At 45.9% G+C, this 16294-nt stretch overlaps 1 protein-coding gene across 1 annotated transcript in view; it reads right to left on the reverse strand.

The window, feature by feature from the left end:
- The window catches only part of TRERF1 (transcriptional regulating factor 1), a 102126-nt gene extending 96039 nt beyond the window's left edge, over nt 1-6087 (reverse strand). The window contains 1 exon segment of the mRNA XM_050894779.1: nt 5950-6087. The gene's annotated coding sequence lies outside the window, so the exon portion shown is untranslated.
- Between the last annotated feature and the right edge of the window lie 10207 nt (nt 6088-16294).

Genomic DNA, 16294 nt, shown 5'->3' on the forward strand with positions numbered 1-16294 from the left:
TGCAGAGCAGATGGCTATTTCAACTTATGCAAAGCTCTAAGAGCATTCATTTCACTAGGACCCACTTAAGATCACACTCTTGCAAGAGTGCCCATATGCATTTGTGCCACAGGACAGCAGGGTTTACCCTACTGACCAGTCCAAAACTACATGCCAGGATTGTAGTGTGTGCTCTGTTAAGAAAACGAAAGAAGTTACTATTTAGGTCAAGTGTAAAATTAAAAAAAAAAAGAAAAAAGCCTTACTAATATAGCTGTAATTGGCATAACCCTCCAAGTGTAAATAGAGATCCTTCCAGGAAAAGGCATTTCTAGTTCTGATTTGGCATGTGAAACATGACAATACTGGGAAAAGCATTTTTCTGCTAGTGCAACTGGAACTCAGACGGGACTCTTACCCACAATGAAGCGTTGCAAAACCCCTCAATCCCCTAATATGCACTATTTTACCAGCAGAATTTTTGGTTTAAAGGGGAGAATGTATTTAAGGTCATTTCTAAACACACCAGCATTAGCTTTTTTTTTTTCTTTTAAATATAAAAACTAGAACACAGACTTCCCTCCTATCCTCCCCCACACCCCCCCAAACACACATACACTAAAAATATATAAATAAAGGAAATGAAACTTCCCCATCAATGAAAATGGGGGGGGGTGTGGAGAACAAAGACAAAAATGGGTCTGTACAGCATCTTTTATGGTCAACTAAAAGTCAAATGACTTTTTTTTTGTAAGACAGAGAACTTCAGCCACTATCGAGTTTTAAACTTAATAGCCACTTGCTTCACAGAGTTGGGTAATTTTTTTCACAGTCCCATGCTGAAGTTATTTAGGATTTGATATTCACTTAAAGAGAAAGTACTTGATACAAATTCTGCACCTCAAATGGACCCTGTCTTTTAAGAGCCCTGGTAAGCCTTGTTCTAGCCAGACAGTGTGAACAAAAACCTCTCACTGTCAGGGACCTTTTAAAAAAGAGCTGCTGATAATTTAACATTTAACTTATACCCATTTTGCTGGGGCAATCCTTCCCCAATCCATACTTTTGCAGTCTTTACACTCCAGGGTTAGCTGGAGGTTTTAGTACCCGGGTCTGAGCTTTTCCTCATTACTGAACATGAGATTTTTGACAAATGAAAAAAAACCCAAATATCTGAAAAGACCATCTACAACAATCTTGCTTTGCTATAGATGCAATGAAGCCTAAACATGAAGAGAAAAAAAAAGACAAAGCAAAACAAAACCTTGCAGCACTGCACTTCAAGGACATACCACAATGCAGGCTCTATCAAAAATCTTACCATGAGCAGTTGAGGAGGGGAGGGAGGGGAAAGACAGCAACCATTTTCTTGCTGAACTAAAAAGACAGGAGAAAATTTCTGATAAGGCCCAGGATGGCTGCTTTAGAAAGGTCGAGTTGGTGGGGTAGGGAAACTCAGCACTTGTGGCCATGTGCCTGGGAAGCGACCTACACCAGCCCAGCTGACCGGCAGATCAGAAGCTGAAGATCAACGATTCGCATGAAATTCTAACAAAATTTGAACTGTAAACTGGAGAAAGACAAACCAAAAAGAAAATTTAAAAAAAATCAACTACCTTTTGAGTCTGCATCATAGCAGCATTTTGGGTCTTTCCAGAGCAAATCATCAGTCAACCATGAAAACTTAGGTGGGCTGTTTGTGTGAGACACGTTACCCTTTGTTACAGAGTAAGCTGAAACCACAAGACTCATTTCACTCAGAACCTCAAAATATACCCAACACTACACAGCTCCTCCAAAACCCTGCAACATTCCCCCTCTAATATGGAGAGTTTATACTTCAAAAAAAATCCCTATTATAGGGTAATAGGACTTACCTTAAAAGCATGCCCTGGGTTCCCCAAACCCTTATCCTCTCGAGAAGAAAGTAACGTAAATGATGTATTTGCCTTCTAGTTTCTGCAGCAGCAGGTTGTAACCTGAGCACATTTTCCAGTTTTTCCCCACACAAATCAATGTCTTTTTTCTTTCTGCTGCTCTTTTGAGCAGGGCGAGGTGAGCCCGCATCCCCACCACCATGGAGCAACATGGCCAAGCCAGAAAGAGAGAAAATAAACCACTGTCAGAAATACTCTTCCTTCTGCCCACAGAAACCAATATCCAACAAGAACCAGCATCGATACAACTCACCACCCACCCCTGTTACCTGCTTCGTCCTCCTGGCCGGGCTGGACCGCGTGCTACCTAGAGACACACGTGCAATGGCAGCAGCAAGGAGATGATGGTGCAAGAGCCCCTTCTCGGCACCTCCACATCTAAGGGGAAATACTCCCCCAAGCTCTACAAGATAACTTGGCGCATAAATGCATGCTGCTCAAAAGCAAATTCAATGGATCTCTTAAATCTGTTTGGTTTCAAGCAAAGAGTTAAAGAACAAACCAAAACTGATAAAATTGTTGCTACCTTTCTTTGAACCACACTCAGACCTACTCTTTGATGGAAGAGCCGCCTTTCTTAAAATATATTTGAATGCACTATTTTTGTCTTTATCTTAGAAGGCCTGATTTCCCCTCACAGCCCCGCAACTGATTACAATAATGGGTTTCTCAGAGCCAGACAAGTTAAGAAGAGGTTTTATAACTTCATATGCAGCAAAACGTATGGAATTTGCTGCCTTCGTTTTTTTAGTGTTGAGTGCAGCCCTCTCACTCCCTGCCCTACAAATACTCACAAGTGCAGTACCTCTACTCTTCTAAGCAGTGCCATGGAAGCCAGTGCGACCACTCGTGCTGCTCTCCTTACGTAAATAAACAAATGCGTGGCAGCCACACCAGGCAGAATTCATACAAGCGCTTAAAGATGCTTCTGCCTATGTCTCACAGGTGGAGGAGAGGCAAAAGTATCCGTTAATTTTAGGGACAGAAAACATTATAATTCTGACAATAATTTTTCATTGTAAGCTATGGAGCCTCAAAAAAAAATGCAAGGGGAGGAAACAAATTGTTTCCATATCAACAATTATTTTGTATCTATCAAACACTGCTTGCTTTTTTTAAAAAAAAAAAAGTGTTTTTAAGGAAGCTGAAATGAAACTGCCTTATCTCGCAAGTTATTATGACACATCATAAGGAGACACAACCTTCCAGCACCAGAATCTCACAATGACGATACAGATCCCAGGGCCCTTCTTCTTTAGTTTACTACTGTCCCATTACAGTATTGGGAAAGGGAGAGAAGAGCCTTCTCGAACACTTTGCCAAGTAAGTTTTTAAGTGACATTCCCCACTTGATTAGAACAAACAAACAAAAAAAATAAGATGAAAATATTCACAGCAAAATATTATCTTACTGCTTTAGGAAACCTACAGTACATTACAGGACTGCTCTTCTTATACTTTTCTCATACTCCCTGACAGATGCCAGGTTATAAGCTCAATTTATAATGGCAAACCTCACTATATCACTGGAAGAATTAAAATGGCCAGAAGAGAAGTAACAGAGTTTTGAGTTTAAAATCTAGGAATTCCTTTTTCCTACCTAGGCTAGTTGAGCGCTACCCAAAAGCCAAACAAACCTGAAACGAGGACTCGCTTTATGGTCTTAAATACATACCGGAGTATTCTCAGAGACAGGTCATCAGCAGTAACATAAAGGTCAGGAAAATTAAATGGATAAGACATGGAGACTTTTTCAGTCTACCCAAATACAACACGAGTTAATGTTAGGTAGAGAGGTTAGTCACGTTGCGGTTTATTTACGCTCACGTTGGCCCATGCGGGAGTGATGTAAACACTGGAGGCAGGATGCCTACCTAGCTACACCCTGGCCTCATCCCTCTCCCTTGGGGACAGATGCCAGCGGCAGGACATACGTTGATAGCAGCGTGATTAAGCTCTGGCCTTATCATTTCACCGAGAGGCCAATTCTCCACTCTTCACTCAGGCCACCTTCCACAGTGAAGTGCATTACTTGTATTTGAGCTTTTTTGGCTTTTCAAGATACGTTGGTTTGACTACCACGCCGACAATGCTGCTCAGTTCCTCGTTGGAGTCTCCCAACTTCAGAAACGCAAGCTGCTTATCAATGGTAGTGGAACAGATCATAAGAGCGTTTATTTGTGCCAAAACTTTTGAGTAGGGTATACTTAAGCCTTAAATTTTTCCAAAGTATATCAGACTATCAGTTATAGAAGAAAAATGCATACAACACATTTTCTTCATATGAAAAATCGCTTATCTAAATTCTAAACAATACATTTATTTGTTTTAAGCAAAGCCACATAGCTTAACTTCCATGCCACATATGCATGCACAGAGCATTGATGAAGCAGCACTTTTGTTGTTAAATATGTGCCTTGGACAAGCCTTAGAAAAAGAGGTAACATACCAACGAGGGCACATCACGCCCTGTCACTTCAGTGGGTAACAAAGTGAAATGAGTTACTTCTAGATAGATGCATCTTATTAAGGAAATGGCTCCATTCTGATCCAACTTCACATGCAAACAAGACCAACAAGCAGATAAGTGATCACAGCAAACAGCTGCATATACCGCGTGCAGGAACGGTTCACACGTACACCGACATTGTAATGACGGGTCACTTCATCGTGACATTGAGTAAGCGGAGGGGGCAGGTCCCCGGGGGAGCTCTGTGGGCCGGTGCCGCAGGCAGGATGGGTGCAGGCAGCAGGGTGGCCCCCCAAGCAGCCCGGCTGGCCAGGCCCAAGCTTGCCAGGTGAACTCTCCCCTTTTCTCACACTTACAGTAAAATTATAGCTGTCAAAGACAGAAAACTTCACCCCCAGTGACTACCCGCTTAAAGCATTAATCATGCAGCTAAGCACTTTGCAGCGTTTTCCATAAATAGTTCAGTTATCGGTCATCATATTTATTTTGCTGCTATTGTATTAGTCTGTAAAAATCTATGAACCTCACCAGTAACTACCTGAATCATGACCAGCGTTGATGCACTGGGACAGCAAGTACAGGTCAGATTTTACTGGACAAAGGTATTAATCCCCCTAAGTTTACATCTTGAGTAATGAAGCCTGGCTAGTTGACTGGCAGACGTGAAAACCGCTCTGTAAAGTCAGCAGAAGGATGAGTAGGCATTATCCATTTATTAACTGGTTAACTGCCAATTAATTTTACTTGCAAATCACCTCTCTGGTATTTAAACATCTGGCTAAGAGTTTTTGTTCGTTACCCCCATATTTTGACGGGCCAGGAAAATGAAGCACTTCTGCGCCCCGACAGCGCCCAACCCGCCATACATCCCTCTCCCGCGGAAAAGAAGGAGAAATTCACATTTCTCCAAAATAACTTTGCACCCAGCGGTGCCACCCGGCCGCAGGGAAGGGCTCCAAAGCCGAGCCCCGGACCGCCTCGTTGCTCACATCGATTGATACCGAGACCGTGCCGAGCGCGCTGCCGGCAGCCGCGCCGCGAGGGGTGGAGGGGTAGGAGTCGCGCGTGGGTCGGCCACTCGTGGCAGGGGCCGTGACGGGTACCGCCGGACCGCCGCTCGGACAACTTCCGCGGCAAGCCCCGCCGAGCCGGCCTTCCCCGCCTCCCCTCCTCGGCACGGCACGGCACGGCACGGCACGGCGGCCGGGACCCGGCAGCAGCGCCGCGGCGGGGCGCCCCGGGACCGGCCCGCCGCCCCCCCCCCCGCGCCCACCCACCCCTCCCGCCCGCCCGGGCCGGGCAGGTACGGGGCAGCGCCCCGCTGCCGCGCCCGCCCCCAGCCCGCTCCCGCCGCCCGCCCTGCCCGCGGCCGGCCGGCGGGGAGCGGCGATCGGTGAGGAGGAGGAGGAGGCAGCAGGCAGGGCCTCGCCTACTCGGCGCTGCAGACCGAAAGTGCACTGCAAACTGCAAACTTTTTTTTTTCCCTTTTTTTCTCTCCCCCCCCCCTCCTTCCAGCGCAGCCCCAGCTCGTGCAAAAATGAAACTTGCGAAGCATTCGCCTACCTGGCGTGAAGTCTGCAACAAGTGCAGGCGCGGGGGCCGGGTGCGGGGAGCGGCGGGGCCGGGCGCGGGGCTTATGTCGGTGTCGGCGAAGAGGGAGCAATTGCGATATTAATTTATTACAGAGCTGCCCGAGCTCGGTCCTACTTCACTTACAGTACGGCGCTCATCCTGTAAACAAATATCGCTCCGCCAGGAAACATACTCCCCCCGGCCCGGCCCCGGCCCCGCTGCCAGGCACCCACCCCGGCGGCGGCACATGGAGCGGAGCGGAGCGGGGCGGGGTCCCGCCGCACCCCCCCCCCCGCCCCGCGTCGGGGGAGGCTCCGGGCACCGGCACTTACCTCCGGCACGGCCTCCCCCTCCCGCCGAGCTGCCTTTGCCGAGTCCGTGATAAAAAAAAAAAAAAAAAAAAAAAGAGAAAAAAAATCCCGGTGTCAGCAAATCGCTGTCAAATTATTTTCTTGCAGAAGAGAGAGGGGAGAGGGGGAGAGGGAACGGGGGGGGAAAAAGCAGAAGCAGAAGGGGGAGGAGGCTGCGGGAGGCGGCGGGATCCCTCCGCCGCGATGGGTCTGGCCCTGGGTAGCGAAGCAGGAAGTAAGGTGTCGGCGGCGCCGCGGCCCCGGGCCGCCCGGCCCCGCGGCGGGGCGAGGGCGAGGGGCGCCCGCCGCCCCCGGGGGCCCGCCGCCGGCCGTGCGCCGCCGCCGCCGCCGCCTCCCGCCTCCCGCTCCGCCGCGCCACGGTCTCGCCGGCAGCCCCTCCTCTCAGGGCGGCGAGCGCAGCGCAGGTGCCGGGGCCACCGGCGGCGACCTGTCAGCGGCTCCCGCCGCCGGCGCGGCGCGGCGCGGCCGGGGCCGCGGGTCGGTGGGAGGCGGGCGAGGGGGTGCCGCGGGCTGCCGGAGCCGCCGACGCCGCATGGCGCAGGGCGGTGGGGCCGGGGCCGGCTCCCGCTCCCGCTCCCGCTCCCGCCCGGGCGGCGGCGCCGGGGGTGACAGCGGCGCCGCGGGCCGCACCACGCCAGCCCTGGGGCTGGTGGGGGGGGGGGGTCCCGCTGCCGAGGGGCTGGGGGGCGGAGGTGTGTGTCTCCCCGCCGCCGTGGAGCTGGGGGTTGGGGGGGGGTATCTCCCCTGGCGCCGTGGGGGTGTCATGCGGGGCCGGGGGAACCGCGTCGGGGCGGGGGGCGATCGGGGCCGGGGGCAGCGGGGGCTGCGGCCGGGCTCCCCCAGCCCCGGGGCGCCGGAGGAGGAAAGTCGCTGCGGTAAAGGCGCGCTCTCACCGGGGAGGTCTCCTGCCCTGTGCGGGGAAGGGCTGCCGCGCCTGCCGGGGCTGCCTCCGGCTCCGGGAAGGCTCCTGCGCTTTGGGTTGATTTGGAAGTTAATTCTCTAATACAGCGAGCCTTGTAGGAACTTGCTCCTGTGGTCACTGATCTTTGCCACGGGTAGTCTTAAATTATCATTTTTTTTCTTTTAATTCTACAGAAATGTTTTGGTGAAATACCTTGTCAGTCCTGCCTTCCTTGAGCTCAGAATTTGCGTTAAGATTGCACCAAAATGTTCCCTTGCAGGGAAGGATTTTGCATCTTGGGGACAGATATGTGATGCATACAGCTTATGCAGTGCTCTGTTTAAGCTCACGGACAATGACAGACAAGTTACTGTAAGAAACCATAGCTGGGAAGAGAGAAACTGAAACGAGGGTGGTTATAGGGCCTACTTCTGCCTTCAGACAGAAAAAAACCAACAGACAAAACTCCCGGGTTGTAACTGCAAAAGAAAAAGGTCTTTGGTGTTAGCGTTTGTGATTCAGCCTTACATTATAATGGTTACCAGCAGCCTCATTTTCTTTTTATGGTCATCCTGGTTTCCTGGTTGCATGACACTTCCATTGAGCCACTGTTCTTAATAATTTAACCTTTTATGAGATTGTTTTGATTTACAGTGTAGATTAGAGCAAGAGTAAAAAAGTATGATATCACCCATTGGCTATTAAACTCCTTTGTACTATACGCAAAGGTCTCAGTTGTTTAAAATGTCGAGAGAAAGGTTCTTTTTTTTTTCCCCAGCCAGCTAGTCATTTTCTGATTTTATTTTTACTTCAGTGAAAAATACCACTCGGATATTGTAACTTCTCCGTGCTGAGCTATGCAAAATCTATGCTGAGTTTTGGATTCAATGGTTAGCTTGTTTGCTTGCTGGAGTCCGAAGTCATATAAACTATGTTGAAAATAGAATTAAAACCACAACTCAACATGTGCCTTGCCTCTGTTTGTTTTTTGTGTCTAGTCTGAAACCCAGAATAGCCCGTATTACTTGTGATTTCCAAAATGACCTTTGAAAATAAGCAATGGAATTTCACACAGTCTTTCTAGGTTTGTCTCAGTGTCTCGACTTGTCCAACTAATCAATACAAACAAATTATATTGAATCAGCTAGGTGTTACTTGATTTACCTGAAACACACAGGTTTGTGCTATAACTCTCAAAATAGAAGCAAATGTCTAATTTAAATTTTAACAATCATTATCAAGCAGCCTTCTGACATACTCTAAACTGGACCTGTCTTACTCTGCCATAACAAGTTTAGCTACACAAAACCCTTCTGAATGAACTAGTTTATTAGCTTTGGACAACGTTTCAAGAAAACAGTGGGGGCTGGCTATAGCCAGACTGCGTTCTCTGCCCTTATCCTGCAATTTATGAACTGGTCTCCATCAAAAGCACAAAGCCTTAATTTATGTTCTCGGTTTTCCTGATCCTTCTTCTGATCTTCAAGGATTTGAGTATCAAGCTTCCCCGTTTTGAACAACAAATCATATTACTATTTACAGTATTAAACCTCAGAATAATTCTACGGGCTTGTCGTGATGTTGTTTAACAACATTTTGGCAATGAAAACTGGCAAGTCGGTGAGGGCTGGCAGCCCTGAAGCTGGGGTGAGGTCCTGGCTGGCCCAGCCGCCCGCTTGCTGCTGTCGGAAGAGGGAGACCTTGCTCTCTCTTTCCTGCCCACTGGCTTGCCCCGCCGAGCTGGTCCAGCTCACCAAGCCGAGAGCCTATTCCCTCTCTGTCTGGGTTAATTTCCTGCCATTTTGGTGAGCTCCCTGGGAGGTGAGCAAGCTGGCAGGGTGGCTCAGCTGCCTCCTGAAACCTCCCACCACTTACAAACAACAGAAAAGCAGCAAGTGTCTTACGGTAACTGCCATTCCTCTGTCAGATTTTTGTTAAGAGATTAATGAATTTTAATTTTTTTCTAAGCAGGGCTATTTTAGACATGAAAGAATTACAGAAGTTTAGAAGTGACAGAGGTCTCTGATCATCCTCCTGGTTCGTTCCTTTCCAACACAGGATTGCTGTGTCATTACCTTCCCAAACGCCTTAGTTCTTATTAGGAGGCTTTGCCTTGAATTTGTGGGCTTTCCAAGAAAGACAATGCTGAAGAAAACATAGTATGGCTGTGGTAGAAGGCAACATACCTTTGTTCAACAGCTGGAGTTGTTAAAATAAAACCCCGTAAGACTCCTTAATGAATCGCATTTATGCAAGTATCTTACTGGTCAAAGTCACAGCAGCCAAAATACAGACGTCCATCCAGTTTCTCAGTTTTGGATGCCTGTTTCCAGAATGAATTTTGAATTGTGGATGTTATCTTAAAAAAAAAATAATCAGACCTTAATTATCCAACTTGGTTGGACAAAACTGATGACAGGCTTAGTTTTGTTTTAGTGTGCAGCTTTTGAGCCATATAGCATACTGATACAGGATTTAGGATTAGAAGCAAGTTCGGTCTCAGAATCTGACATCTTACATAACGTGGACTGTAGTATTTGTAATTGAGATTATAACCTGCTTAGTTAAAGTTTATTTTCCAGAAGAAAAGAAGTGTCATTATGGAGATTTCAAGAAATGGCAGATTGCCCTCTGCTACCAGTTGTCCTGGTGTGAGTACTGATCACCTCCTGGTTAAATGTTTGAACTCGATTTTTCATTTCAATTTGTGAGTGTTCCAGCATGACATTGCTGGTTCTTTCCCTTCTAAATTAGTTTGGTATCATCTGAATCCCTTGGATTTAGTCAGTCGTTTACCTTTGTCTCTTTCCTGTTAGATAAATAAGAAACACTGAGGCCTTACAGGAGTGACAGTAGTAGGGTCAGAATAGTTCAAAAAGCCAAACGTGTGTTTTCTGTGATCACATTCCCTGTGCATCATAAGGGAAGCAGCCACAGCATCCCACATACCTGAACACAAGAAGAATAAATGACAGTTGGCGATGGGCTTGCTCAGAGATCAGCAAATACATCATTCCAGGTATCCCTGTGCTCAAGAAACTCTATATCTCTGCTTTCTTTGAAGGTAATGTTAGCAACCCCACTCTCGCCTTGGTGCTCCTTGCCTTCATGTACGTTCAAGTACGGTGTTTCTCCCTCTTAGGTCCTCTCCCCAGGAAGCTCAGGACATTGAGAGCTTCCAGGATAAAACAGCTTGTGCTCTTTGGTGTCACTTCTTACCACATCCATTGCAAGTTAGGAAAAATGGCCAAGGTTGAAATGGAGCTGAATAATTTTTAGTAGAAGTGCATCAGGACCCCAGCTACTGCAAACTACCGCGTACTTCCCTTTGGCCGCTTCTGCTGCCCGGGTGAGGAGCAGGCCTGTGTGAGACAAGCAGCATCCCAGCCTCGCTGGTCCGAGTTGCCTCTTGTCCAGTGAAGTAGCTGCTCTGATCCCAGACATGAGGTGAAGTCACGGACTTCACCGGCAGCCTAGTCTGATCTCAGACTGTGCTGCCACCATTGGAAAACTAATACTGGGAGTAAGATTTTTTTAATTCTTCACTTCCAGCCAGATCGGTTTGCTGATTGCACAGCATAAGGAATGGTGCAGAAAATGTGCCGAGGAGAGAAGAGTATGAAAGCATGCTGCTGTCACTCAGACTGCTGGTGAAAGCCCTGCCCGCTGGGTCTCTTTCCATGAAGGCTAAAACCGAAGTAAATTGCGATGGCTAAGGTCCTGCTGTCCCCTCTGCAAGTTACTGTCTCTAGCTGCATGGTTTTGCCTCCTGTTTGCACCCAACGCTGGCACTCACCACTTCCCCGGTAAGCCAAATCACCTCCCAGCGCTGGCAGAAACCCTGTGTAATTTTTTTCCTGAATTGCTTCACTGAGTCAGCTGGATGAGTAGCAGAAAAGGAGGCAGGGTTGTGTGCCCAAAAGCGGGATTTGCAGCCACGCCAGTTTAAATTGCCTTTAGTTGTCATGAAGCCACGGCTGCTATCTCATCTAGCAGATAAGATGCTCTTTAAGAAGGTCGATCCAGGCAGTGGACCAAAAAAAAAAAAAAAAAGGAAAAGTGAACCCACATGGCTGTTTGCACCGTGGTCAGCTCTGCGAAGTCCACAAGCGCTAGTTTTCTCTCGGCTTGAATCTCAGGAACTTTTTAACAAAGCTTAGAGCCACCTGTCTATGAGTCGGTCACTGAGCTGCTCCTCTGGCACAGCCTGCGGGAGCTGCCAAGCCCCTGGGGCTCTGGCCCGGCGCTGGTGGAGCTGGGTGCTGCTGGATGGGGGCTCCTCCTGGCAGCTCTCGGTGGGACCCAGCCTTGACCTTCCTGCGTCTCCCTGCAGTTGGGCGCACCAGAGATACGACGCCGCTTCGCAGGGATGCTCTGAAACAAATTAAAGCCTGTAAAGTGCTTAGGAATGTTTTGGTAAAGAAGTTACAGATAGGCAAGTTAGAAATAGTGACGACTCGGAGATTTTTTTTCAGTGACACTGTTACTGTTTTGCAACCGTGTGCGAGCCCTAGAGAGGAAAAGGAGCTAGAGACATTGGGAGTTTTAAAGGGGACATTCTCCTACGTTTGGTTTGTGTCAGTTCCCGTTCCTCTTGGAAGAGTCGCTTATACTATCATGCTGTCAGGAATAATCTGTGGGCATGTGCGCGCAAGAGACACAGTGACATGGACCATCTTGCGGGATCACGTCCTAGTGAGCAACGCTCCAGTTTGTGTGGCTTTTTCACATGCTGGAGAAGAGGAAATGTTTTATTTTATAAAATACACTGACATATGTATTTATAAATTTACAAATGTGTATAATATATACATATAATATAAATTATATTATATACATTTGTAAATTATGTGTGCATAAACATATAAAACTCATGTATCTTTATAAAGCTAACATAAGTGAAAATCTCATCTTTTTATTTTTTGAATAATTTCCAGATTTTAAGTTGATGGTGTGGTTTGAGCTATTCTAAACTTTAAAACCACTCACTCTGTTACAGCTTTTTGTATAAGTAGATCCAAGAGAGTCTTACAATCAGGGGCCAGTAATACTGTCCCCATTTTATACATGGGTAAACTAGGGAACAGAGGTGGTCCAACGTCATCCAGGAAAGTAGCTGCACAGGTAAAGTATGAAACCAAGTCTCCTAAGTCTTTGCACTTTCTTATGTCTTAAAGACAGGCCAGTGTTTTTCAAGTAAGTCAGTCTTATGCCCAACTCAAAATGTTTGCATCTTTGACTGACATGCAAGAAGTTTTATCCTCTGGGCTTTGTATGCGCTCCCAGTGGTAACAGCTGAAAACTGCTGCATGAAGAAACACACCTTATGCTAAATGTCCTGCTGTTGTACTACCAGAAAGAAATACACAGTCCTGTTTGCAGACAAAGACTTAATTCAATTCAATTACAGTATTCAATGGAAACTGCCTTTACAGAGACACTGTCAACCTGAAGTCCAGTGAAATATAGTGACAGATTTAAGGTAGCGTCTCCTATGACTTCTATTGAATGCCCCCACCAATCTTTGTGAATTGTTTTTTCTTGGCTTTAAAAATCTGTTATGTGGTAAAATTGACATATGCAAAAAGAGGCTTTAGGATGGCTTGTTACACAGAGCTGTACTAATTTCTAAGGTGTTTGCTGAACGAGAGAAATCATACTTTTGAGTACGGGAAGGAAAAACAAAGCTGATTGTATGCAAAAATTTTCTAAAGATAAAAGGTAAACAATTATGGAAAAGCTGTGTGATGAGAGCAGAAGGAAGTCCGGCATCTTAACTTTAAGTTGCAGTTAATCGAAATCATTTTCTGTTACAGAAGGATAATATCTAAATACAGATATGATTAAGTCAGTGTGTTTCCCTACCACAACGTGCAACACATCCAAGTCCACACTGACAACTGAGATCAAGATTCAAGTTTTCCAGTGTACGTAGTGAATTTCAGTGCAATGGCAGCAGTGTTATTTTTTCAGGATTTTGTCCGTTGGAAGTGGATACAATATTGGCAATAGCACACCGCATATTGTGTGGAAAGAGCTCAGGCGGCCATCTCTGATCAGAACTATCCCAGTCATCGCATCACCCTTCTTTCAGCAGTTTCTCAGTTTTCTACTTCATATTCCTCGGCACAGAAGCAAATTATTTTGCTGATTTTATGCCGAGTTGAATGTACTCTGTGTAGGGTTTGTTGAAGAAGTTCGAAAGAAAACAACCATCCACATCTTCTGCTCTGAACTTTCCCATTCAGAACTGTAACCTGAATTTTTATACAAGTCTTTTATAGTCATATATACTGGTCACTTCTAGGTCTCACTGCATCTTACTTATTTGTTTCTTACATATGTGACAATGGGCAGATATGCATTTAAACTGTAAGGATACAGCTGTCATGATTTAAAAAATAGTATTAACTAACATGGCTAGACTCTTATATCCAATATATATACAGTATATTCGGTTTATAGCGATGTGAGGCACTTTACATCATCAAATTGAAATAAGCTGTATCATTTCACATTTCTATAGTGATGGAAATGCACTTACAGTAGAAGACAAGCACATTTACATTTCTGTGTCAGTGTTTTTGTTTGGTGGCCCCAAAACACTTGAGGAGGCGAGAGCTGCTGAAAAACAGAAAGCAGAAAATGCGACGGAGTTACTGTATAGCTGCAGTGAGACAGGGAACTGCAAGGGACCCCTATAAAGCAGGTTAACAAAATTAATAGTAGAGGAAAACCAATTCGCTCTATAGCTGAGACAGTTTTGCCAGCAGCAGCCAAAGGGCAGCAGATGACAAGTAAATCCAAGGATATGTAAATACATGAAGTCTTATAGTATACTTTCTGATGGACAAATTTTGCTTCTAGAGATGAAGAAACTGCCTCTGTCCCATTCAAATGGCCTGTGAGTCTCCAAACAAATATGGAAGTTGGGAAATTAAACAGAGGGTCCCCAAAACAATCTCTGTGTAGTGCTCCAGATGCAAGCTTAGGTCTGTGAGACTAAAGATCTCCGACTTTTGGGTCTGTTCTGTTGAGAAGACAGCTAATGGTGCAAACTGGGAATAAGATTATTTTCAGAGGGGAAAAAAAAAAAAAAGACTCTCTTCTGGGTCACTAAAGTGTGGAATTTTCCTATAAAAGTCTCCAAAGTTTTCTTCTAGCCATGTGTAGTACCAACTTGTCCTCCCGTATCTGAGAGCTCAGTGGGAACCCACCAGTGATGACTGGGTAACCTAGGCACCAGAAGGCTCATCTCCTAGTCTCTGGTACCCACAGCATTGCCAGCTTGCTAGAAAAGCTTGAAGAAATATGGGGAGTCACATCTAGGGAGGGAAAAGAGGTTTCTCAAATGGACATTTGCTTTAGTTGATGTGTTGGTCTGCAGAATCCATTTGACTTTATTCAGAAATTCTAACAATGACAAGGCGTGTATTTCTGTTTCTCTGGGTATCTATTTTACAGCTTCTATGTCCTCTCACCGTGCAAAGATCTCCTCTAAAGCCCCTTGGGAGGACAGGTACAGCTCCATGGCTTTTTGTTTTGAGTCCCACGCCAGCTGACTAATCTAGCAGCTAGTGATAGCTGAAGATTGAGGCACTGATAATTCCTCTGCACCCCAGAGAGAGGCAAAGGAGCTAATTATACATTGACTGTATATCAGTTGAGGAAATCCCCAGATGAGGAGTTGTGGGTGTATTTCACTTTCTTTGCACTACATGAGTGATGCGCTGGGAACAGAGGACAGAAAAATAAATTCCACCCTAATTATTCATCCTGAACCTGTGGCCTTCCTAAAATATGCTCAACCCAGGGAGCAAACCCAGGGCTGAGTGAGGCATCTTCCAGACTTGTTTTAAGACTGCACCATGAGAGGCCATTCTCACTGAAGTGTCTGCCGAAAACCTCTTGAGTCTGTGTTTAAGGAGCAGTCCTGCGTGGAGGTCCTTCCCTAGTGGTGTGCAGTGTTTTTCCCTTCCTATTACAAGGCTATCTGAAGATCCTGGAGCTGTTCCACACTTAAACTCCAAGCATCTTTGTTGTCTATCTGCCCTTGCAATATGATAGGCTGGAAACTTTTACTGTCTGGCTTTTTGTAAGGCTTGTTTCACAATCTGGGTAATGCAGATTTCTCTGCTTCCCATTTCCACTTATTTAATGTTTATTATATTCAATTGTATGTCTGTTTTGGTGTTCATTTCTGCAGCTCCTGCCTACTTTTCATGCAGTTGTTCATCTTATCTGCATTTGCTATCTGCACTCTCAATCAGCTCATCTCTTTTTATTAGTAATAGATCCAGTTGGTTCATATGCTTGCATACGCTCTAGGATGGTGATGTCTCGTCTTGCCAGCAGACAGAGATTTTAAGGTTGTGATAACCTATATGCTTGTCTGAGGGATGTGAAAATAATGTTATGAATGTTGTTTATGAAAACTGGGTTTTGCACAGCTTCAGTAGTTTTCACGTACTGTAGTTGACTGTCCTCAAAGAAGTGACAAGTGCAAGCCCATAGTTTACATCTGATCATAACTAATTGAACATGAAAATCCTCAGCATTTTCCCTTGGTTACCTCTGTGTAGATACCACTGTGAGGACAGTTTTGTTTAAATTATCTTACACTTTCTTTGCTCCATTTTAACCTCTGATTATACCTTGTTTCCTCTTCCTAATTTTTTCTTCTACTGACTATGCATAAACATTCTTCGTAAGGAAATCAGTGAGATATTTGTAGTTAATTTTTTGTGTCTTAGATTTTGTGCCCAGTACATAATGATCCAGTTACATCTCAGCTTGCGTGCTGTAACCCCGGCTTTCCACTTCTTCTCTCTACTGCCAACAAAGCAAGTTTATTTTCTAATAACTTAAAGTACCTCCTTTTATCCTTAACTATCTACAGATGCTTCCCTCCTCCTTCCTTGTTAATTCAATTCTCTCTGCTTCCAAGGATCCTCTGCCTAGGATTGTGCCTGTCTCCTTCTGTGCCATTTTCTGCTCTGAGATGGAAGGCGACAGGTAGCTGCTTCTGTCCCCCTCCCATTCCTGAGCATCGCAGTAGAAAGAC

This window comes from Gymnogyps californianus, chromosome 3 (genome assembly GCF_018139145.2).
Source record: "Gymnogyps californianus isolate 813 chromosome 3, ASM1813914v2, whole genome shotgun sequence".
NCBI lineage: Eukaryota > Metazoa > Chordata > Aves > Accipitriformes > Cathartidae > Gymnogyps > Gymnogyps californianus.